The following is a 25,539-nucleotide window of genomic DNA, read 5'->3' on the forward strand; positions in this document are numbered from 1 at the left end:
CGTTATAAGACGCATCCTGAATTTCAGACTTATTGGTACTAGGTTGATGAAGCCCAGAATTGATCTTTGCTGGAGTTCAGTTCCATTTGGTCATTTGCTGAAAACCCAGTATTATTATTAATGGCCTTTGTGTTGCCCTTATTTTTTCCCATAACAGATTTATTGATATGAAATTCACATACCGTACAATCTACTCACTTAAAGTGAAAAATTCAATGGAGTTTAGTATGTTAGAATATACTGATTAATCAATTTTAGTACTATTTCATTACCCCAAAAAGAAATCCTGGACCCATTAGCAGTTATACCCATTCCTCCCCTGACACCGAGCCCCCGGCCACCATTAATCTACTTTTTCTCTCTATGGATTGACTATTCTGGATATTTTGTCTAAGTGGAATTGCCATACGTGGTCTTTCATGGATGGCCTCCTTTCCTTAGCATAATGTTTTCAAGGGTCATCCATGTTGTAGCATATGAGCACTTCATACCCTTTTATTGTTGAATAATATTCAGGTGCATGGATACACGACATTCTATTTATTCACTCAACAGTTGATGGACACTTGGGTGGTTTCCGCTTTATGCCCATTATGAATAATGCTGCTATAAGCATTCATGTACAAGGTTCTGTGTAGATACATGTTCTCATTTCTCTTGGGTACATCCCTAGACGCAGAACTGCTGGATTACAGGGTAAGTCTATATTTACCTGTTTGAAGAACAGCCACCTTGTATTCCAAAGCAGAGGAACCATTTTACAATCCTACTGGCAATATATGAGGGTTGCAATTTCTCTGCATACTCACCCAACACTTGTTACTGTCTGTCTTTTTGTTTTTGTTTTTGTTTTTTGAGACGGACTCTCGCTCTTGTTACCCAGGCTGGAGTGCAATGGCACGATCTCGGCTCACCGCAACCTCTGCCTCCTGGGTTCAGGCAATTCTCCTGCCTCAGCCTTCCGAGTAGCTGGGATTACAGGCACGCGCCACCGTGCCCAGCTAATTTTTTGTATTTTGAGTAGAGACAGGGTTTCACCATGTTGACCAGGATGGTCTCTATCTCTTGACCTTGTGATCCACCCGCCTCGGCCTCCCAAAGTGCTGGGATTACAGGCGTGAGCCACCGCACCCGGCCTCCTGTCTGTCTTTTTGATTAGAGCCATCCCAGTGGATGTGAACTGAGATCTCATGATGACGTTGAACTTATTTTTACAGCACTTTCACCTCATCTTCTCATTTGATCCCACAACATCTGTCGGCATTCCTTATACACAGTCAATGAAACAAACATTAGGAGTAATTCACTGACTTGCTCAAGATAGCTTAGCGACAGTGTGAGTTAAAACGTAATCAGGATACCTTCTTTTCTCTTTTGGTAAGACAGGGTCTTGCTCTGTCACCCAGGCTGAAGTGCAGTGGTATGATCATAGCTCGCTGCAGTCTTGAACCCCTGAACTCAAGTGATCCTCTCACCTCGGCCTCTTGAGTAGCGGGGACCACAGGTACGTGCCACCATGCCCAGCTAACTTCTTATTTTTTGTAGATTTTGTTGAGACAGGGTCTTGCCATGTTGGTCTCGAACTTTTCGGCTCAAGTAATCCTCCTACCTCAGCCTCTCAGAGTGTCGGGATTACAGGTGTGAGCCACTGTGCCTGGCCATAATCTTGCTTATAGATTCTGAGACCACTGCCCTTTTACCCCTCCAGGCTGTTTCACCCCCAGGATAGCTACCTAACCGCAAGAGACTAAGGTCAAGAGTGATGACGAATTAGAGATAAAATGGGGAGGGGGAGGGCTGGGTGCAAAAATGCTGTCAGGACATAGCATGACACCACCGCTTTGGTGACGTGGCATGGCTGCTGGCATCTGCAAGACAGCAATAGCTAGTGAAACCGTATTTTTGGTCTGCAACAGCTCAGTAAGATGGATCTGATATTGGGAAACGTTGGGAAAAGGCTCGGTTACAGTTTGGGTTATGGAGGCAAACAAGTCTATAATTCTTTTCTTTTTTCTTTTTTTGATACAGGATCTTGCTCTGTTGCCCTGGCTTTAGTGTGGTGGTGAGCCTCCGCTTCCCAGGCACAAGCAATCTTCCCACCTCTGCCTCCTGAATAGCTGGGACTACAGCATGCACCACTGTGCCTGGCTCATTTTTGTATTTTTAGTAGAGACGGGGTTTTACCATGTTGCGCAGGCTGGTCTAGAACTCTGGGGCTCAAGCAATCCGCCCGCCTCAGCCTCCTAAAGTGTTGGGATTATAGGTGTGAGCCATTGTGCCTGGCCCAACTTGCAACAAGGTCTACAGCCTTGCCTTCGTAGCCTATAAAAAAAGGCTGTACCATCCAGGTGGGTCTACTTTTGGTACAACAGTTCCTGCAGTTATACAAGTTATACATCGGGGAAGGATAATTTTCTAGTTCTGCCTATTTCCCAGTAGGTACAGTAGATATCAGCCTAAGTTCCTAACAGGATTCATTACTTTTTGTGTTTATGAACTGAGAGGACTGAAAAAATTTTGCTTATGCTTACATTTTCTATTCATGAACTATCTCCTTCTTGTGCATAAAAATCAATATTTTATGAAATAATCTCCTTGGAGGTTGAGTGCTACATCACCACTCTTTCCCAGTCAAAGAAACTCTACACATTGCTCAACCCTGGCTGAGCAAGGGAAAAGGCCTCCAAATAAAGCTTTCCTACTTCACTAGGAAAAATCAGCTTCGAATCACTGGACCATAACATCTTACTGGAGTTACAGAGTGAGTAGGTTATCAGCATGCGGTAAACCTACTGAAGCCAAATATATTTTTTTCAGGATTTGTCCGAAAGATGGTACCACTCTTTGTACAACAACAAAATATTAGGATAAGGCCCGCTCTCTGCACATGCTGGTGTGGTTGAAAGAACCAGTGTCCTTTCCACACGAAAGCCACGCTCAGGCTGTCCCCTGCTTACAGCAGCTGCTACTGTAACACCCAGTGTTGCATTTGGCATTTGTTTTTGTTGGGCTTCTTTTCCTCTTTGAGAGGGGGGTCTCACTCTATTGCTTAGGTTGGAGTACAGTGGCTCACTGCAGCCCTAGCTTCCCAGGCTCAAGCAATCTTACTGCTTCAGCTTTCCAGTAGTTGGGATTACACGTGTGTGCCACCATGTCCGGCTAATTTTTATATTTTTAGTAGAGATGGGGGTTTTACCATGTTGGCCAGGCTGGTCTTGAACTCCTGACTTCAAGTAATCTGCCTGCCTCGGCCTCCCAAAGTGCTGGGATTACAGGCATGAGCCCAAACACCTATTTCATATCACAGACTTGTGAATTATTCATTATTTCTCTAACTCTATGAGATTGTATTTTTTTATCCCCATTTTGCAGGTGAGAATGAAGGCTAAGAGACATTAGACAGAAGATAGTGAGACTGGTTCTACCTGCATATCATTTCACCTCTGAGTCTGAGATTCTTCATTTAAACGGAGAGCTCTGCAACCTCGAGATAACCTAAAAATAATTAAAATTAAAATAGGCATCATCATAGTACCCACCTCATAGGGCTGTTGGGACATGATGTCTACGAGGAGCCTGACAGTGCTTGGCACACAGCAAGACCTTGATATGGGGGGACAGCAAGACTGCCACCACGAGCCCTAGCTCCACCACCACTTGTTCCAGAAAGGGGCCTGCTCCCTTTGTCACCAAAGCGCCTGCTTCCCTCCATACCACAGCTCCTTCCTATGGGAGAGCCTGTGTCTTTCTCTTGCTGTTGTCCACAAGTGTTCTAGTGATTCCGCAGCGCCTTGGCGGTTATGTCTCAGATCCCAATCAGCCTGAGGTCCATGCTCCATCAGGAGTGTCTGCTCATTTCTAACCGCAGTGTTTTCCACACATCCTTCTGACGGCCTTTGGCTTTGCATCCTGCAGCCACGCAGGCTCCTTGGCAAGGAGGAGCTTGAAGGGGCAGAGCCTGCGTTTGAAAAGTAGCATGGGTCATTCCCCGCTGGAGGCTCAAGAGTCCTCACAGAGCAGGGGCCACAGGGGCTGTGCATCCCGTGCTGAGCCTGTCAGCTCACCGAGGAAGGAACCTCTCAGGGATGGGGGGAGGGTCCCCCTGCCTGCGTCCCCACCCTAAGACTGCAGTGCAGCTCGGTGAGTAACACTCGATGCTGGGGTGGTAGCTCCTACCTCTGAGCCCCTCCCCACCTTTCTCAGATGTCGGCGGTCCACATAGAAGCTGGGGACTTGCTTCTATGAATAAGATATGATTGCCTGTGTCTACGTCACCACTTCCCCGAGGAATTGGGCTGTCCCTTCCTCAGGGTCAGCACCACCACAACATCCAGTGCTGCCCTTAACTGCAGAAACAGAAGACTCCGATCCAGTGTGACATAAAAAAAGAGATGGAGGGGAGACGGGCAAGCTCACCTTTACTCAGCCCTGACCCCACGCCCAGTCCTAAGCTGTGCTGTTTCACAGTTATTATTAATAAATGTCCACAAGACTGCAAGGGAGTCTTATTCTTACTCCCAGAGAAGGGGATCAAAGCTTAAAAATAACCTTTCCCAGGTCATATAGCCAGATAGTTAGTGAAGTCAGGGTTCAAAGTCAAACTCAAAGATGTGTGCTCTTCCCCCCGTATTAGAATGCCTTCCATAACCCCCTAATCTACACCCTCCTGCTGCCCTATCTTTTTTAAAATCCAAATTTTTAAAAAGCAAACCAGGTGTTAATGATTTCAAAATTTTATTTAAAGTTGAGAACCACCATCTGAAGAGAGCTGTCAGTGGATTTATGCACTCTGATGAAACTAAATGGGAAAAAGCAGGCACATTCACAGCAGCGCGTCCTCATGCGGTCCCAACAACCTGACCCAGAGCAGGGAACTCGGCGCGCTGCAGTGCCAGTAACCGGGCAACCCATCTCCTGGGCTGTTTCCTACATACAGATTTTGACTCAGGGCTCCCATCACCAGCAAAATGTGAATGTAAAATGTCTTTTTTCAGGTGGGGGATGAGGTGCATGGTCTTGAGGCATTTGCCTTCTTTCATGGTCAACTAAAACCCACTGGGACCATCAGAGGGATGGGCTGAAGATTTGTACCATTCGGAAGGGATAGCTGAAGGGGTTCCCACCCCAGGGCTCCTCCCTTTTTAGGAATAGAAAGATCACTACTGTGGTAGGGGGAGGGTGAGATCATATTAACCCATAAAAGGACTACTATATTGCATTCCTTTGCTTTTGACTGAGTTTACACAAACTTGGGAGGTCATGCTTGTTGCCTCTGGTTGACCAGAGGTCTGTGTATGTAGTTATATGCAGATCTGCTTAATTCTCTAAAAAGAGAAACAATAAGTTAGTTGTGTATGCTGTGTGTTTGGAAGATAACATCTCAAGGCACGAAATCCATAGAGAGCAGCTGATAGGTTAAACATGGGGAACTAGTGGACTTGGAGGCTGCAAAAGAATCAGGGAAAATGACCTCAACCAAAGTCTGCATGAGATTGCATTGTGGATGCCTTGGGTAGTCAGAAAGAATTGTGTTCTTTATAATGTGGTATTTCTGGATGGTGAAATGAAGAAACCAGTGAAGACATCCAAAATAATGGAAAAACCAGTGTAACTGTGAGTTCCTTCACCCACGTCTCCGTCACAATGTGACCCCACACAGTGTCTCTGCATGCCCCCTTTAGTGACAGTCCCTGCTCAGAGAGGTTTCACATCTGCCAAGGCCACTCATTCTGAAAGGAAGAAATAATGTGTACTGGAACAAACTTTATCATTGACATATGCTGGGTCACAGATGTCCTACGCACCAAGGACAACTGATGAGGCAAGAAGTCACTGAGCTATATCACCAAAAAGCTGTTTGCAAAGTTATCTGAACATTCTTTCTACATTTAAGGCCCTGCCTACATTTTGCCACATTTTCAAGTTCTTTATAGGTGTCTGGAGCATGACCATTTCAAACTGTGAAATCGCTTAGGCCTATGAGGCACTGTTGGGTGATGCACGCAAACTTGATTCACTTGTGTTGGTTCCTCTAGATGCCGAGTCAATATGATGCCAGATTTCAGTGAGAAAAAATACGTAGAGAATACTGGACATGATTTCTGTCGTTTTGAACAAAGATGAATAGACAGCGCATTTCAGCGAGGCAAGGGATTCAGGGATGCTGAAACAGCAGCCATATAGCTAACAGACTTCTCTGCACAAAAATATACCACTATCCAACATGTCTCCCACCCAACACGGACGTCCAAAGATGAAACCATGAGTATACTAGATTGCCCCATCCATTCTCTCTACTTTTCCTCAACACTCTATCCAGGACCATGTTTCTAAGCATATTATCTCTCTGCCACCATCTAATCAAACTCTAGGCCAGCATTCTAACTAAATTTGCAGACGTGCATAACATTTCCAAATGGAGGGTGGCAATGAAGAAATGATGACGTCACTCATAATGAAAGAAATTCACATTCAACGATGACATCCACTTCTCACATACTGAACTGCCAAAGATTTAAAAATAGTAACAAAGAAAAGCAATAATAAGACAACAATATATAATACAGAATACAGGTGGAGCATCCCTCACCTGAAAATATAAAATCAAAAATTTTCTAAAATCTGAACTCCCACACCTGACCTCCTGCAATGGGTCACAAAAATTACTAAGAATATTGCATAAAATGACCTTCAGGGCATCTGTATAAGGTTTATATGAAACAAATAAATTCTGTGTTTAGATTTGGGTCCCATGCCCATGATATCACAGTATGTTTATGCAAATATTCCAAAATCCTAAAAAATCTAAGGTCTGAAACATATCTGGTCCTAAGCATTTTGTGTAAAGAATACTCAGCTTGTATAGGTGAAAGTGTGTGGGGGAAAAGGAACTCATACATGTACTACTGGGAATATAAGTCAGTGCACATGATAACTATCCACATGGATACCCTTTGACCAATGCTAATTCCCCTGTGGAAATTTATCTTACACATCTGCTCACCGAAGTGTGCAAACATATAGGTAAAATAATATTTTTGTGGCTCTGCTAACGATAGTGAAAATTATGTCAATAAGGGAATGGTGAAATAAATTACATCTACAAAGTAGAATATTATGCAGTTCTTAAAGAAGACGTAGTATATATAAATATCTGCAGTGGAAATAAATTTTTTGATACGCATAATGATCTTTTTTGTGCAACAACACAAACGCAAGCTGGGCGTGGTGGCTCATGCCTGTAATCCTAGCATTTTGGGAGGTGGAGGCAGGCAGATGGCTTGAGCCCAGGAGTTCAAGACCAGCCTGGCCAACATGGCAAAACCTCGTCTCTACGAAAAATACAAAAATTAGCTGGGGGTGGCGGCCAATGTTTGTAGTCCCAGATACGCAGAAGGCCGAGGTGAGAGGATCACCTGAGCCCAGGAGGTTGAGGCTGCAGTGAGCTGATATTGCAGCACTGCACTCCAGACTGGGCAAGAGTGAGACCCTGTATCAAAAAGCAAAGAACAAGTGCACACACACTTGCAATGCGCAGAAGCTGTGAAGACCATACACTGAACCACTGCCATCTTTGGGTAGTGGGACTGAAAGGCATGGTGAAACTGGTGACTTTAAGGTTTTACTTTACTAACTGCAGATTTGTTTTCCACGTTTAGGATGAGCTTAAATTGCTACTATAATTTTAAAAATTAAAATGAATAATGGCATCTCCTGTGACAGGTGCCCCAAGCCTGCTGATTAAAGCTAATGAAGGAAAGGAGAACAAGGCCGCAACTGAAATAATGAGTCTATCAAGAATAAAGAAAAGAGGGTATGTATTCACACAGAAACCCTAGGCGCAGTGGCTATTCATTGCTATGGGAATATTTAAAGACAGAGCACCCATGCTGAAAGTGAACTCTCCTAACAACCACTAACTACTCAGAACTGCTATGCTGGGTAACATACACGCGCGCACGTGTGTGTGTGTGTGTGTTTTCAGCAAAGTTTTTTTCCTGAATGTGAAAGTCACACATGCTCATTGTAAAAAATTTTACAAAACAGAAATCTAAAGTCCTTCATAATTCTGCTTCCCAAAGATAACCACTGTAGCCCTATTTACGTGATTACAGCATTTCTTTATGCATGTCCAATAATCTATATATGTTTTTAAAATGGGATCAGGATTTTGTAACTGTTTTTTTCCACTAAGTAGTGAGGCATATATCTTTCCATATAAGTAGACCTAGGTATACTTCATTCTTTTAAATTGCTGCATAGTATTTCAATATATTGCTATGCCATAATTTGAAATAAATAAGTCCCTTATTAGTTTTTTTTTTTTTGAAATGGAGTCTCACTCAGGCTGGAGTACAGTGGCACACTCTCAGCTCACTGCAACCTCCGCCTCCTTGGTTCAAGCAATTCTCTTGCCTCAGCCTCCAGAGTAGGTGGGACTACAGGTGTGCACCACCATGCCCAGCTAATTTTTGTATTTTTAATAGAGACAGGGTTTCACCATGTTGGCCAGGATGGTCCCAGACTCCCGACCTCAAGTGATCCACCTGCCTCGGCCTCCCAAAGTGCTGAGATTACAGGTGTGAGACACCATGCCCACCCCTTAGTAGATTTTTAACCTTCTTCCAGATGTTTGGTTTTATAAGACTGCAATCAACCATCTTTGTATGTGAATCTGTGAACATATGAGTACTTCCAGAGATGAAGTCCTAGACGTAGAACACAGCTTGATTTTAGGTGACATGTTTTTTAAATCCTCATTACAACCCTATAAGGTAGGTATTATTTCCCCCACGTTTACAGAAAAGGCAACAGAGGGTCGCAATGGCTCCACTACTTTACCTGTAAAGTAGGGGGCTGAACTAAGCCTCACACCCAGCTCAAGCTGAGCCTAAAACACACACTTTTGCCACCATGAGACCCAGATTCACATACAGCAGGGGAGACAGAAGGATTCAGCAGGAGTGGGCAGTTGGGCCAAGGAATGGGCCGTCCGACTCATGCGGCATGTAGGGAGGCACTGGGGTTGGAACATGAGGACATTAGTGCAACCACAGCCCAGAGACTTCACAGTCTGGTGCTGTGCTCCAATGTGGCTCAGCCAGGGCTTCCCAGGGTTCTCGTCTATAACAGGACCATAAAGCTTCCTCTATATCAGTGTCTTTCAAACTTTGGTTTTTGCTGTTGTTTTTGAGGTGGAGTCTCACTCTGTCACCTAGAGTGCAGAGGTGTGATCTCGGCTCACTGCAACCTCCACCTCTCAGATTCAAGTGATTCTCCTGCCTCAGCCTCTCGAGTAGCTGGGATTACAGGTGTGAGCCACCAGGCCTGGCTAATTTTTATATTTTTATTAGAGACAGGGTTTCATCATCTTGGCCATGCTGATCACAAATTCCTGACCTCAAGAGATCCATTGGCTTTGGCCTTCCAAAGTGCTGGGATTACAGGTCTGAGCCACTGTGCCTGGCCCAAATTTTGGATTACATGCCTCTCAGTAAGACCAATATTTGCCTTGTGACACAGGTATACAACATGTATAAAACTGAAACTGAAGTGTCATAAAATAATACTTCTATTAATTGATTGCAATGTATTGTAAATTTTTCCCTTACATAATTATAAAAAAAAAAACCCGATTCAAAAACGCTGTAGTAAATCCTGGTAAAGACTATCTTTATCTCCCCAGGTTGGTGAACATGTGAAAAAGACAAAGGTTCAAGTTCCTTATTCTGATTCAAGTTCCTTCCTGAGCTAGTCCCATTTCCCCTGCTCACTCAGCCAGTTCAGGTGCACCCCACCGCCTGGGCCAAACTCAGTCTCGTCTCTCACTTCAGCCTCCTGTGGCTCCCTTCTTTGGGGGAAAGCTCTGTTCTGACAAAAATGGATGCTAGCACAATGTAATACAGTCATGTTTGACTTGTATAGCTTGATAATTAAAATGTTCATTTTTTTCCCCACAAAAATATAAGGAGAGGCTTATCAATTTTTCAAGGGCTGCCCTTACATTTTTAAATATTCTTGTCATTCTTTTTGGAAGCACCTATCATCCTTATCTTACTCTTTTCTTCTATGTTGTTAGTCAAACTCTTGCCTATGGTTCAAGTTTTTTTTTTTTTTGACACCATTTTGGCTCACTGCAACGTCTGCCTCTAAGTTCGAACGATTCTCTTGCCTCAGCCTCCCGAGTAGCTGAGATTATGGGAGTGCACCACCACACCTGGTTAATTTTTATATTTTTAGTAGAGATGGGGTTTCAACATGTTGGCCAGGCTGGTCTTGAACTCCTGGCCTCAGGTGATCCACCACCCTGCCCTCCTAAAGTGCTGGGATTACAGGCGTGAGCCACCATGCCCAGCCAGTTCATGCTGTTTTCTTTTTTCCACTAGAAAAAAACACAGAGAGTTATTATTCTCAACACCAGCGGCAGTGGTCTTGGTAGGACAGGGGAGTAAGTTCTGTTGACTGACAGGGATAGGTGGCTCCTACTTGCCGGCGATGAGCGGGTTCCGCAGGACCACGATGACTGAGTCCCCGCGCCGGAACATCTTGGAGATGTAGCGGTCTTTGCTGACTGGCTTGGACTTCTTGCCCTTGCCGCTCTTGGGTACCTCCGTCCACATCTCCTTCACGTTCTCCAGCACCATGTTGCGGTGCCTATCGAAGGCCTTCACATGGCCCAGGAGTTTCTTATTGTTTCGCAGTTGATGAGCCCTTGGGTGCTGTTCTTGGCGGACTGAGTGAGCAAAGAGAGTGGACCTGTGTTAAATTCCTCCTCCTCTCGCTTCTACAGCTCCTCCGGGGTCATCTCACTCTTGGGCTTGTTGAGGAGGCTCAAGTTGGTCACTAGGCTCTCGGTCACTCCCGTTTCCTCCGCGTTGCTGCCGCCTCCATGCTGTTTCCTAACATCACTTTCATAGGCTCCGTGACATTTTCCAGCTTCTAGGAGATTAGCATTTTCACTGTGCAATCCGTTTGCTTTGCTTTAATGTTTACAGCACTGGAGAGACTGTTCAATGACTTACAGGTGCCAAGAGGAGAGACATGCTTGAATGAGGACTATTTTCACAAGTCAGTATTAGATCATTTGTTAATCTTTTCTGCAGGGGCTCTCATAATGAATCTTTGAATAAGGAGGGTCCTCTATACGACCTTCCCCACTCAGTCTTTCTCTTTCTGCCCTATCACAGAATCACAGCCTCTGTCTTGACAAGCCAGCTAGCAGCACTTGATGTGCCATGCTTTGCCAGCACTTTGAAAAGGAGGGAGCTACAGTATTTGCTTGGTTCATTCTCAAGTTTCTTAATTGTCAAGATTTTGAAATAACAAAAATGGTTATCATGAGAATGACAGAGAACTTCTGAAATTCAATATTTTGGGGGAAAAAACTATGTACTTGCCTATGTATGTACTGCTACTTTCTCTAAGCTGGAAAGATGATAAAACAGTAACACACAAAAAAGGTGAACATCTTTTCCTCCATGCTTCTCTTTACCATTTGAAATTTTGGAAAAGAGTTTCTAGGATTAATTGCTTCAGTGGGAAGACTGCAAAGATGTTCTCAGCTAGGTACCATGCTTATCGTATCTTACCATTCCACTTACTTGAATTAATATGCACTTTTAAAAAAACTGGCCAGGCACGGTGGCTCTTGCCTGTAATCCCAGCATTTTGGGAGGTTGAGGCAGGCAGACCATCTAAGGTCAGAAGTTTGAGACCAGCCTGGCCAACATGGTGAAACCCCACCTCTACAAAAAATACAAAAATTAGCTGGGCGTGGTGCCACATGCCTGTAATCCCAGCTCCTTGGGAGGCTGAGGCAGGAGGATCACTTGAACTGGGGAGGCAGAGGTTGCAGGGAGCCAAGATTGCTCCATTGCACTCCAGCCTGGGCGACAAGAGAGAAACTCTGTCTCAAAAAACAAAAACAAACAAATAAACAAAAAAACCCTATTTTCTGCTCACAATTAAGACAGGAATATAGGCAAAAGCTAAGCAACACACTCAAATCACCTTAAGTCCACTTTTGTAATTATTGCCAATAACATAATTCAGAAAATGGAAACGTTTTAAATTTGATTTTCTTACCTTGTACACTACAGAACTAGATAAAAAATTAAAGTGCACTTACAGGTTTCCTTCAGAAGGAATGAAAAATATGTTATATTTTCCAATTAAATAGAAGTTACTGCAATAAATAATTCTCATTGTGTTGCAAATAAACCAATTATTTTTCTTCTCATAGTGTTTTTAAAATTATCAAAACAACATGTTGACTTCCTATCATAGGGTATTAGGATTCAGACTTTTTTCCCAGCTTTTTTCTCACAACACAATGTACTTCCCCTCCCCCCCAATTTCCCAGTATGTATATTAAAAAATAGTAATTATTTTTTTGAGATAGAGTCTCATTCTTACGCTCAGGCTGGAGTGGAGTGGTGCGATCTCAGCTCACTGCAAGCTCCATCTCCTGGGTTCAAGTGATTCTCATGCTTTAGCCTTCCAAGTAGCTAGGACTACAGGCCTGTGCCACCATGCCCAGCTAATTTTTGTATTTTTAGTGGAGATGGGGTTTCACCAGGCTGGTCTCAAACTCCTGACCTCAGGTGATCCACCCACCTCAGCCTCCCAAAGTGCTGGGATTACAGGCGTGAGCTACTGTGCCTGGCCTAAAAGTTAAATGAATATTCATATTATTCAACAACTGTGTAAATATTGTTCACTGTAGTGGACCCTCATGGCATTTCCTTCCTTGGACATCTTTTTGTTTTCCTGTAGCTAGTAATTACCTTTTTTTATTTCCACTTGCTTAGCTTTCCAGGTTCCTCGATCCTGCTCCACAGGACCCGGATTCATCTCCAACCCCGCTGCAAGCCTGTAGGCCTACAGCTGCTTCCAACCATCATTTTGGAAATTCTCTTCCCTTCTTTTCTGTTCCCTGGGTCCTCTGTCTTCCCTGTTATTTTTGTGATGTCTTCTAGAAACTTCCAGAGAAAGAGTGCACAGGCAGAAAATTTTTGAGACTACATTTTATTAAATGTCTATTTTACCTTCTCACTTGATTGACAGTTTGGACATAATTTCCCCTTGGAATGTTACAGGCATTTCTCCGTGGTTGTTTAGTTCCAGTAATTCTTTTAAGAAGTCTTAAGTTTTTCTGTCTTGATCCTTTATCTCCCCACCATCACCCAGACACAACCAAAGCTTTCTGAACCTCCTCTTTATCCCCATAAATTTCACTATGGTGTGTTTTGATATGGAACCTGGAAAAACCATAAAGTTTTTACTGAAGTATAACATACAGAAGAGCACAAATCATTTTACAAATGAGCAAACATTTTGTATAATACCTAGATTAGATAATACCTCTTAATCTAATACCTAGATTAAGAAACAATCCTACCGAGAGCCACTACCTGCCCCTGTGAGAACCACTATTGTAATTTCCAGTATCGTAGATCAGTTTGCATGTTTTTGAATTTTTATAGAAATACAATCATTATAAAATGTGTATATATGTTTTTAACATGTACTCTTGCTCCTGGTCTCTTTCATTCATCAATTTTGTCCGATTCACCCATGTCATTGCATGTGGTAGCAATTCATTCATTCTTGTTCCAATATATATATAATTGATGTATCCAAATTTAATGAGGATGGACTTGTGACCATTTCCATTTTGGGGCTACTACAGATAGGGCTGTCATAAACGTTTCTGTATATGCCCTCTGCTAAACGAATGTAGTTCTGCTGCACAGCATAAGACATTTTTCATTTTCAGTCTGAATTCTTTCTTTAGTTTGGCGAAAATTGCTGGAATTACTTCTTTGATGATTTCTCCCTTCTCCTCTTTTTTAAAGTTTATTTTTTTTTAAACACAACATCAAGTTTCTTTTATCATCTATAATACAGTTACACCCAAACTTTCTGAATCCAAATGGATAGTCCCCTGCCCAGAGCCGGGAATTCCAATGAGCCCCTGAAGACACATAAAGGTGAATGTAGAAGATCACAGTTCCAGCTGCAGGTCACAAGTCTTCCATTCAAACACTCCATGCTTTCATTTCCGTTGGTTAAAGAAAGCGTCTTACAGGATGTTGTTGAAAATAATTTCATCCCAGACACTAGGTTTCTTCAATAATACACAGCTCCATGAAATCTGTGTTTCATCCAACTGATAGAAATACCAAGTAATTTTTATTTTTGTCTTTTTTTTTTTTGGTAGCATAAAGAATTAAAACTATCAGTCAGATTCCTTTAGTAATACATGAAGAAAAGGAAAGGAAAGAAAACATTTGGGCTTTGCTCGATGCTGGTTTCTCCTTGCCTTTCAGAGGCTGTGATTTCAAAAGAGTTAAATCACCCTCACACCACTGCAGTGATTAGTACTAGCAATTTTGTCTTTTTTGTTTGTTTGTTTTGAAGATAATACTAAGAAAAATAACCCCATGGACATAAAAACAGGCTGAAAGTTTTTTGTTTTTGAGACAGAGTCTTACTCTGTCGCTCAGGCCTGAGTGTAGTTGTGTTATCTTGGCTCACTGCAACCTTCACCTCCTGGGTTTAAGTGATTCTCCTGCCTCAGCCTCCCTAATAGATGGGATTACAGGCATCTGCCACCAGGCCCGGCTAATTTTTGTGTTTTTAGTAGACATGGGGTTTCACCATGTTGGCCAGTCTGGTCTTGAACTCCTGACCTCAAGTGACCTGCCCACCTCATGCCTCCCAAAGTGCTGGGATTACAGGCGCGAGCCACTGCACCCAGCCAGCCCAAGGGTTTTTTACTGAAGATCATTTCTCTACCCTGCCTGCCTCCACTGAAAAGGTACAAAATGAACATATAATTGAGATGGTAACTTCACTGGATATTCCAATTCACCCAGCCACTTGTTAACCACAGAGGTGAGGGGAGAGGCATCAGGTTTTATTAGTCATCTTCTATTTGTAACCAGATGTGTCATCAGCAGCTTATTTGAGGGCCAATGAATCTTTGAACACATGTAGAGAAGCATGGCTGTCGTTCACCGACTATCCATATCTGAGCATATTCAGCTACCACGGAAACTACAAAAGAAGGAAAAATATATTTACTCCAAAATTCATTTATTGGGATTTTTTAAGTGCCCTTTCTTCCACAGAGCTCTAGACTAGTGCTAATGTGCTGGGGACTGCTGTGTTTTCCAGCATGAGCTCCCATCCTTTGAGGGTCCTGAGAAGGATTGGCTGGAGCCTTCAGGAAAGGAATGGGGTGGTCTCATTGGGTGGACCATGTGTGGCCCAAACCTGATGGCACGAGGGCTGGTGGGGGTGGCAGGGCAATGTTCACCACAGTGCTGGAGGATCACCTGGGGTAGGCTGAAGTAGCTGGCCGCTGCATCTTCTGCTACAAGAGGAGGAAGAGCTCATGGCAGTCCTGGAAAAGGCTCTAGCTTGATCCGAGAGTCTGTGGTTTTATCCTTCTTTTTCTCTTCCTCTGGCTGCTTGAGATCTTCTTGATTTCCCTTTGAGTCTGTGGTAATTGTAATCAACTTATCAAAGGACTTCTTAGCAGCCATGCCTGCAGCCTGCCTTGTGGAAAACTGGGTGAAAGCACCCTGCTGTCTCTGCATTAGAGTGATTGTCAATTTCTCCAAACTGGTAGAAATGATTTCTCTGATCTGTTTCACCGAGATCATCCACATCTAGTGTGGTGAGAGTCTTGTTCTCTGGTAGGTCCAGACGAGGCATGGTTGAAGCCTGCTTTCACTTATCTGCTACAGGGTCACTGATTGTATAATATGAGTCTTCAACATTTTGATCAGCAAGGGGATCATCCAGATCTGTAGGCGTCTTGTGTCTCTAGTGATGCTCCTCTTTTCTCTGACACCCTCCTTTCACCCAGCAGGAGCAAATGTGGGGATGATTCCTTTGATAGTAGGGTATGGTCCAGGCCAATTTAAGCAGCATGTCACTGGGAGATGTGACTTTTCCCCAGCATGCCAACTGGACATGTTCCATCAGAGTTAAAGATCTTTCTCCATATTCTGTGTGTAGAATCCTCTGTTGACATCTGACTTTGGCACATTATTTTGAAAAGACAATCCTGTGTCATGAACCAGGATGTGCAGGCCACACTCTATGTCTAAGAGGCAGGTCGGGCATTCTTCAAGTTACTGCAGATATGGCATATTGTAGTCTTTAAAAAAAAAAAAGCATGTGGACCCCAGGGCACCAGTGAAACACTGGAACGGCCTGGCACAGAGGTTGTATTCCTTCTTGTACGTTTCTTTCTCCTTTTTTTTGGTGGGGGGGTGTTTCTTTTATTTCTTGATACAAACACATAAATGGATCAAAAAGTATGTTTATCTAGAAAAATGGACTTCAATCAAAAATGCAAAACAGGTTTCAGTGAGTTTAGATTTCCTGGCATTTTACTCCTAACCCTAAGGGTTAAATGTATTGTCCACTTACATGCCCATGTTTATGACCCAAGCTAAGGGGCTGGAAAACGAAACTCAGAGCTGGGTGCAGCGGCACATGCCTGTAATCCCAGCTACTTGGGAGGCTGAGGCGGGAGGATTGCTTGAGCCCAGGAGTTCAAATCCAACATGGGTAACGTAGCGAGACCCCATCTCTAAAATTAAAATCTGAAGTCTTATGTAAATAGGGAAGTCTTAGCACTGATGAAACCTAAGATTTCCTGGAAATAAGTGGGAAGCCTCTAATCCTACCTGGGTAGTGCTTTTCTGGGGCATTTTCAGCGAAAGTCTAAATCTTACAAAGCACCTTCAAAAACTCCAGTATCACAGGTTTGGCAGTAGATGCACGGGCTGGATTCAGGGGCCATGTAAATAACAGGAAAAGCAAATCAAGGACCAGATGCTGAGACTTCTCCTTGAGTTCCACATTTGGGAGAACAAGGAGTTGTCCCCTACATAGTCTTCTGCTTCTTGGCAAATGGTTCTTCAAGACATCTTGTGTTTCAGCTGTCTTTTGTTTGAAGAACTTTGTGTTCTGGGTACTCTCTTGGTCCTATGTTGGGCAGAAAAAGGTGGTGTCTCCATCTCCACTGTGGGTGTATTTGGTATAACCAGAGCACCCAAAGTTCTTGCATGACTTTAGGAAGAATAACTTTGTTGAAATGATCCTCCAGGGTGGGGGCGCTGAAGTCTCTTGTTTGTTTCTCATATTTGCTCTGAACAACTTTGCTGGTAACGACCTTGCCGTATGCCCGAAGCTCAACTTGCTGCTCTTCCTCAGCTAGGTTTGCAGGCGCTCAATTTCTGCTTCCTCCTTTTTTTCTTTGGTAGAGATGGGGCTTCACTATGTTGCCTGAGCTAGTCTTGAACTCCTGTCCTCAACAGATCCTTCTGCTTTGGCCTCCCAAATACTGGGATCACAGGTTGTGAGCCACCGTGCCTGGCACAAACACTATTTTTTTTTTTGAGATGGGGTCTTGCTTTGTGCCTTAGGCTGGAGTGCAGTGGTGCAATCTTGACTCACTGCAACCTCTACCACCTGGGTTCTAGTGATTCTCCTGCCTAAGCCTCCTGAGTAGCTAGTGCCCACCACCATGCCTGGCTAATTTTTGTATTTTTAGTAGAGATGGGGTTTTACCACGTTGGCCAGCCTGGTCTTGAACTCCTGACCTCAGGTGATCCACCTGCCTCTGCATCCCAAAGTGCCGGGATTACAGGCGTGAACCACCACACCTGGCCACAAATGCTAATTTTTAAAGCATGTCAGGTTAGATTATTTTACAAATTAATATTCAAACTCACCCAAAAGACTCTGAAATATGTGTAGGTATGTGCACTGGTTTTTCAAATTCTGTATTTTCCTTATCATTAGATTGAAACTCATTACAAACCAAGGTTAATACTAGTCCTGTCATGACTAGCAAGAGCTATGATATCCTTTCAGGCAGTCATGTATGTTCATTTGTCCATTTGTTCATTCATGTATGCAAAAGTTACAGAACAGTGACCTTGTGCTAGGGACCAATCTAAACACTAGGAACACAAAGGTGGGTAGCTTTCTGGGGGCTTATCTAAAGACCAAGGAGGAAAGTGGACAATGAGAAGCTATTACCAGTGTGACCAGTGCTCATGGCTGAATGGAATGAGAGTACATAGCCTCCCTGACGTGCTGGGAGGGATGTGAAGGAAGCTCTTTGCTCAGTTCAGCACCCGCCAGAAGAACTGCTCCCATGCCGAAGGACCCTCTGAGGACACACCGGCTACCTCCTCTTTTGCCTGTGTGTTTGAAATATCTAGGTGAGCTTGGCTTTGGTACTGTACCTCTTCTGTCATTCCTATTCCAGAGAATAAGACTCAGTCCCAAGTGAAAATTTTTGCATTTGAAAATTCAAGTTGTATGAAATGTGTTTCCTACTTTGCACATTCTTTAAATTCAAGTGTCATATATTACATTTACTAAGAAGTAGAAATACTTGTACTTTCTAAACTGAGAAAACTAGCTGGTGGAAGTCAAAACTGATTCTAAACACATCTGATGGATTCTAAAAAGTGAAGGTACTTTAAGTGGCACTACCCTGGCACATGTTCATTTTAGATTGCCATGTAAACCAGTCCAACAGGTGTTAGGAGACAGATGTTCACCAAATGCTTAGCCCTCAGGGAGAAAACATTAACGAAATATACAACATATTTCCCCCGCGTATCAGCAACTGAAGAAAGCATTTTACCATCTACTATCATGATTTCTAAACACAGTTTTAAAAAATTTTATTGAATACCTGCTACACTGTAAGCAGTACCAGTCACAGTGATAAGCCCCTGCTGTACAAACCAAGCATCTTAATTCATTATTTCCTGGTTAAATACATTCTATTTTTTCCTCCACAAGTCTTCCTTCTCTTTGGGGTGTAAAAGACTCATCACTGAACCGAACCAAGTCCATCTTCTTAGGAACTCACTGAGTGGAAGGAGTTGCGAAGTCCTGTTGACTCTTCTGCCCTCTGCAGTTTCAAAGCTGTCCTCACCTTATCTTCGGCACCATTTTCCTGTAGGCCTAGAGAATCTGTCATCTTAACTACTGTAATAACATAAAAACTAATCTTCCTGCCACAGTTTTGGCCCTTTCTAATCCATTCTTATTCAACTGCTGCTAAAGTGACCATATAAAACAAACAAAAAAATGCATGACATTAGTCAATGTCACCCAGGCCTTCGGGATACAGCCCAACACTCTAACACAGATCACTGCCTTCTCTTGTCTCACTTTTGTTGTTTCTCTATCATGAGCATTTATATCCCACAGTGTCCCCTTAACCACTGCAATTTATTTATTTTTCTTAGAGACAGGCAGGGTCTTGCTCGGTTGTCCAGGCTGGAGTGCAGTGGTACGATCGTAGCTCATTGCCTCCTCAAACTCCTGGGCTTAAGCAATCCTCCCGCCTCAGCCTCCTGAGTAGCTGGGACCAAAGGCATGTGCCACCATGCCTAGCTATTTGATATTGTATTTTTTGTAGAGACGGGGTCTTGCTCTGTTGCCCAGGCTGGTCTTTAACTCCTGGGCTCAAGTGATCCTCCTGCCTTGGCCTCCCAAGCGCTGGTATTACAGGTGTGAGCTGCTGCGCCTGGCCAACTGCTGCCATTTAAAAAATGCTCTAAGTGTTCTCGAGTACTGGTGTCCCTCTCGCGAGCCCATCCCAGACTGCTCCTCCCCAACCTCTGCCCGTGGCCCTCAATTAACTTTCTCCCCTCATTTTTCTTATTTCAGAAAATTTTCAAAAGTTGTAAGATTAGTACAATAAACACACACATATCCTTTACTTATATTTACCAACTGTAAACATTTTGCCGCATTTGTGTTCACTCATTTTTCTCTATTCCCAAATATTTACTTTGCTGAGTCATTTGAGAGTAAGTTGCAGGCATCATGACACTTTACTTTTCAGCAAGTATCTCCTGAAAATAGGATGCCCTCTCACATAACCACAATTCAGTGATCACACTCAGGAAAACTGAATATCGAAATACTCAAATTTAATTTGAATATATAGTCGATGCTCGTATTTGTCCCCAGTTGGCTGACTTCTATTTCTTTCATGACTAAGCTCTAGGAAAATGACCCCGTCTCCCCACACTCCCTCTCTGTCCACACACAGAATACACTGGGTGTCTCTCTTCCACACTTTTGCTACCTTTTGTTTACTACTATTGGAGCACTTAGACACTATCATATTGTCGATTTTCTTTTCTGCAGAATCTGAAACTCATTTTAATTCTTCTAGCACTTCATAGACTACCCAGCATTTGTTGGTGACTGGATACATGAATGACTGGATGCATGATGAGACACTGAAGATTCTCATTCCACTCTCTCAATATAACTGGTCGATGCATGTCTCTAAGCATTCTGGGCAATATATCATGTGTCCTCAGTTTCACCCCTTATGTCAAACACTGCTGGGGTGTCCAGGCATGTGTGGGTTTTATCTAGCCTTGGGCAGATTCAACCTCACAGTACCTGCTTTTGGCCTCTGGTCCTGGTTTCTGGCCCCAGGGCTACATTGGAGCTGTGACACAGGAGTCGCATGGGAACCACTTGGCACTTGGGCATGCACAATCTGGAAACGGGACAGTTAAGGCCTGTATGCCGACCCTTGACCACTGAGGGACAGGAGCTCATAGAAAAATGCTTGACTCATTTTTAGCCCAGGATGGCCAATTCTGAGATGCCTTAAAAGGTTCCTCAGAAGCTCCCACAGGATCAAGTAGCAGATATTCATGATGGTTGCCAGTTTGAAAGGGACCCTCGGGTTGGCTTTCTCTCCTTTGAGGGGTCATTTTTCTGTCTTCCACAGTCTATTCCTCGGTGTCACATTCCCAAATAAACTCCCTACCTCGAAATCGTTGGTACAGGCTTTGCTTTCAGGAAAGCCCAGACTAAGACAATGTGATAACATAAAAGACCACGGGCTTGGGAGCCAGACAGACCTGACCTTGAAACCAAGTTTGCCCATTCACTAGCCAAGACCTCAGGCACATAATTTATTTTCTCTCAGTCTCATTTTCCTCACTTTATAATTAAGACAATACTTTATACGAGTATGGTAATTAGAAACTTACCATATATATATGTGTGTAGAATATACACAAATTCCTAGAGTAATGACTGACTATAAAAAACCACAATAGGTATCTGTCCAGCTTAGGAGCCATCCTCACTCTTCCATTTCTCTTAAAATTTACTACTCATCCCATCAGTTTCCTGGGAATGGGTTCATGTACTCACATTTTTACTAGATTTTGTGACTATTAGCAACCACAATTCTAACCAGTGCATTGACTATTAACTAATATACAGAATAAACAATGCCTAGAATTATAATAATCATCCTAAATTTGTGAAAAGACAAACCACATTTCTATATTGTCTAAATTTCAGGAAGAAATTCTCAACCTTTGAATGACAAATTTAAGAAAACTAGTTTAGATATCAGTATCTCATTGGAATATGTGGTTTTGTTTATAACTAAGATTTTCAAATCTTTGGGGCCTCAAAAGTAGTCCTTATTTAAAAACTTCTATTCCTAACCATTCTCCATTGTCAAAAAGGAATCTATAAGGACTATTGTGCTTGAAATAGTAATCTGTATGGATCTTACAAGATACTCCAGGTTGCTTATATGCTTAGTGGGAAATGAGAATTTTTCAAAAAAAAACTCTATTTTCCCAATGGGAAAAGTGTCCAAAAGCTTCAAAGGCCTCAGAAAAATTAGCTTTTGGAAGCTGCTGCCAGAGCTGTCAATAAGTAGGAGATACCAGTATGTCTTCTAAGAAAGAATTCATTCAAACAAGTCATGGAGGCCAGGCGTGGTAGCTCATGCCTGTAACCCCAACACTTTAGGAGGCTGAGGCAGGCAGATCACCTGAGGTTAGGAGTTCGAGAACAGCCTGACCAACATGGTGAAACCTCATCTCTACTAAAAATACAAAAATTAGCCAGGCATGGTGTTGCTCAACTGTAATCCCAGCTACCTGGGAGGCTGAGGCGGGAGAATTGCTTGAGCCCAGGAGGCAGAGGTTGCAGTGAGCTGATATTCTGCCATTGCACTCCAGCCTGAGCAATAAGAGAGAAACTCTGTCTCAAGAAACAAAAACAAAACAAAACAAATCCTTGAGAGTAAAACGAAGAGACACCTGCATCCCATGTCTATTGCAGCACTATTCTCAATAGCCAAGATATGGAGTCAACCTAGGTGTCCAAGAATAGATGAATGAATGAAGAAAATGTGATATATACACACTATGGAGTACTATTCAGCCATAAAAAAGAGTGAAATCTCATCGTTCATAGAATGGGATGAAACTGGAAGATATTATTTTAAGTGAAAAAAGCCAGGAACAGAAAGTTAAACACCGCATGTTCTCACTCATATGTGAAAGCTAAAAAAATTGATCTCATAGAAGTAAAAAGTAGGACAGAGGATACTAGAGGCTGGGAAGGGTAGGGAGAAGGGAGAGTGACAGAGAGATTTGTTAAAAGATACAAAATTACAGCTAGATAGAAGGAATAAGTTCTAGTGTTCTATAGCGTTGTAGAATGACTATAGTTAATATAATACATAGTTTCAAATAGCTAGAAGGCTATTGCACATTCTCAACACAAAGAAACAATAAACATTTGAGATGGCGGGTGTGCTAATTACCCTGATCTGATAACTATACATGATATATATGGAAATATAATTATGTACCCCCAAGAATATGTACAATTGCTATTTGTCAATTTAAAAAATAAATTAAAAAACCCTATCATTGAATCCTTAAGACACTAATGTTAATTTACTTATATAACAAATTTTAAAAATTATTTCTTATGCCGTTTTTCAAAGAAATTTTATGACTTTATAAAAATATATCTATAATAATAATTGTATGATATGTTTTTGTAGTCTAATAAAATTTGCACTGAATTCCACATTTGAAAGGGTATTTTTTTCCATGTTTTCATCTTTATCTTTACATAGGGAGTTCTAACTGAAATAAGTAGCTCCTCAGTTCTAGAATTTAACCCTAAAAGTAATCAATGCATTCCTCAACACGAGTTTCAGAGCTAAAAAGAAACAATGCCTAGTCTGTGTTCCTTTGCATTTTATTTTATTTATTTTATTTTGTTTTGTTTTACTTAAATGTCTGTTTACCTGGTCCCCTTGATTAGGGAGCAAGCCTCTGAGGGTCAAGGCCATGTTTTCATGTCTTGTGGCCCAGTGCCTAGCACAGAGCTCTGTCCATATCTATGCTCCAATACATGTTGGCCTAAGAATCCTAGACTTATCAATTCACCTTGCAGGTAAAAAACTTTGGAAGTCATCTAACCCATTCCCTTAACTCTCCATCCTACTTCACCAACAACCAGCTTTTGCAAGACACTTCCAGGGGAAGAGTCTATGCCGAGACAAATGATTTCATTAACCATCACAAAGCTAATTGTTACCTGATTCTTATTTAAACTTGGTCCAACCTTGCCTCTTTTTAGTCTTTGACTTAATGGCTCTAGTTCTCACCTAAAGAGTTATATGAAATATAGTTATGGAGAGAGAAGGGGACGTTGGGGAACAGGGCACAGGACAGACTTGAACCTCAGGTCTTTCAATTCCATATGTGTTCATGTGGTTTCTGACTCTAGAACAGTTATGCCAGTGTCCCTGAGGTGCCTGTGCTTGGCTCCCTCCTTTTTTCACATGTCTGGCATCTCTTGTGTATGCCTGAGAAGGATCCATGCTAAAATTGTAATGACATATATACCTAAATTAGCAGCATACAACTTCCAAAAACCGAGCCCATGCAAGAGCTATTAAAAAAAAGGATAATGAAGAGAACAGGATTTGAGTTGCTGCTTCTTGTGTTTCCCTTGGAGCCTTCCCAGACAAATATGGATCAGAAAGCTTTTCTTGTGAATTCTAATTTGTGGTAGTCCAGAAATTTAACCCTTGCTACCTTGATTGCCTGATTACAAGGAAAGATAAAAACAATAAAAAGAAAACAATATTCTAGATACTCTGTTCTCTGTAATATGATGCAATTCAGTTTATATTCACTTGGCAAAAGTGAACAGTGCTGAATTTTAAGAACCAGTGTCTATATCTTGCATCTCATTCTTAGCCAGAAGTGTGGAGTTGAAAACCATTTGCTCACCAAGACCTCAGCAGAATTTTTTTAATAATTGAAATGAAAACATAAATCACGTAAAAAAGATTTTTTTTTTAAGATGAAAAATGTTCAACCTTGCTGGCTTTAGAGAAACAGGCATTAAATTGTCTGGGCTTTTAGCAATAATCCTCGTTGTTCGTGAAACACCGAGTCTGTCTCTAACAGCCATGGGCTATGAAATCTTCCTTTTTCCAAAGACATTCTGACAGATACAATCAAACCTTTCAAGTGTCCCACAGATGCTGCAAATGTTGATCCTCAAAACCAAGGAGCTTTCTTTCCTTAGTCCCCTAGAGCAATGGTTTTCAAGTGCTTGGGAACTTGTTAGAAATGCAAATTCTTGGGCCCCACCCCAGACCTACTGAATCAGAAACTCTGGGAGTAGGGCCCAGAAATGAGTTTTTCACAAGCCTCCAAGGGATTCTGATGCATAGTAAAATTTGAGGACCACCAATGCAGATGGGATTATAGTCTCCTTGAGGGCAAGGAGCAAACTCGTGGAAGGTTAACCCTGGCTCGTGACTCATAGCAGGTGTTCAGAATGTGTTGAATGAATAAATGATCTGTATCCTTTCCCAGAAAACTCTCAATCTACAGTACTTTTAATTTTTAAAAATACCTTTTAAGAATTAGGACTTCTCTAGAAATAAGTGAGTCTGTTTCTTACACTGCCAAATGTACCTGGGGTGGGGGATGAGGGTGGAAGGAAAATCACCCCTGTTGAGAAGCACAGCCTTAGATCATTCCTTATCAAGGTAGGTTAGGCACTGGCCTCACTCCAAGGCCAGTTGCTTCCTGTGCTTCTAGAGTGGCTAGGGAAGCACACTGTGGGAGAACGTTTCCTCACCATTGACAATGGTCGTTTACAAGACAATGGCTTATGTTACAGGGTAAACTCCCAACCCCTGTAAGATGACCCAAGTTTCAATGCTGGTTTGCTAGTTTTGCTTCCTTGGCCAGTGAATTTAAATAACCTGTCAAAATATGAAGTGATGGAGGCCAGACTCAAACCAACTGTGTACTCTGCCCACACCTCTTCAGCAATATGGAATATCACAAAGGAGTGTTCAGAGATGTGCCTGGAGTAGGCTGCCTGCTCTAACACATGAGATCTAAATTTAGATAGCCACATAGGGAAATCAGTCTTTAAGAAAGCGGATGGAATTCAGCTGCAAATAGATGGACACCTGGAATTCTGGGAAGTTCTAGTTGCTGCCTCAACTAAGGCATAACTGAACTCAAGATTACAGAAACGTATTTCAGCCCAAGTCTCTCCATAACCACTAACAAGGGACTGCGAAGAAGGGCGTCTATTAACAGGCTAAAAATATCTACACTTGGAAACAGCAGGTTAGGAAAGGGTATGTGACTGACAATTACT

At 42.5% G+C, this 25,539-nt stretch overlaps 1 protein-coding gene and 2 pseudogenes across 2 annotated transcripts in view; all 3 read right to left on the reverse strand.

Annotated features, from left to right (window-relative positions):
• HMGB1 (high mobility group box 1) overlaps positions 1–25,539 on the reverse strand; it is a 137,988-nt gene that overhangs the window by 58,425 nt on the left and 54,024 nt on the right. The gene's annotated exons all lie outside the window — the stretch shown is intronic.
• Positions 10,336–10,961, reverse strand: LOC144582770 (small nuclear ribonucleoprotein Sm D2 pseudogene; annotated as a pseudogene).
• LOC103793493 (pre-mRNA-splicing factor RBM22 pseudogene) lies at positions 14,979–19,024 on the reverse strand (annotated as a pseudogene).

This window comes from Callithrix jacchus, chromosome 5, assembly GCF_049354715.1.
Source record: "Callithrix jacchus isolate 240 chromosome 5, calJac240_pri, whole genome shotgun sequence".
NCBI lineage: Eukaryota > Metazoa > Chordata > Mammalia > Primates > Cebidae > Callithrix > Callithrix jacchus.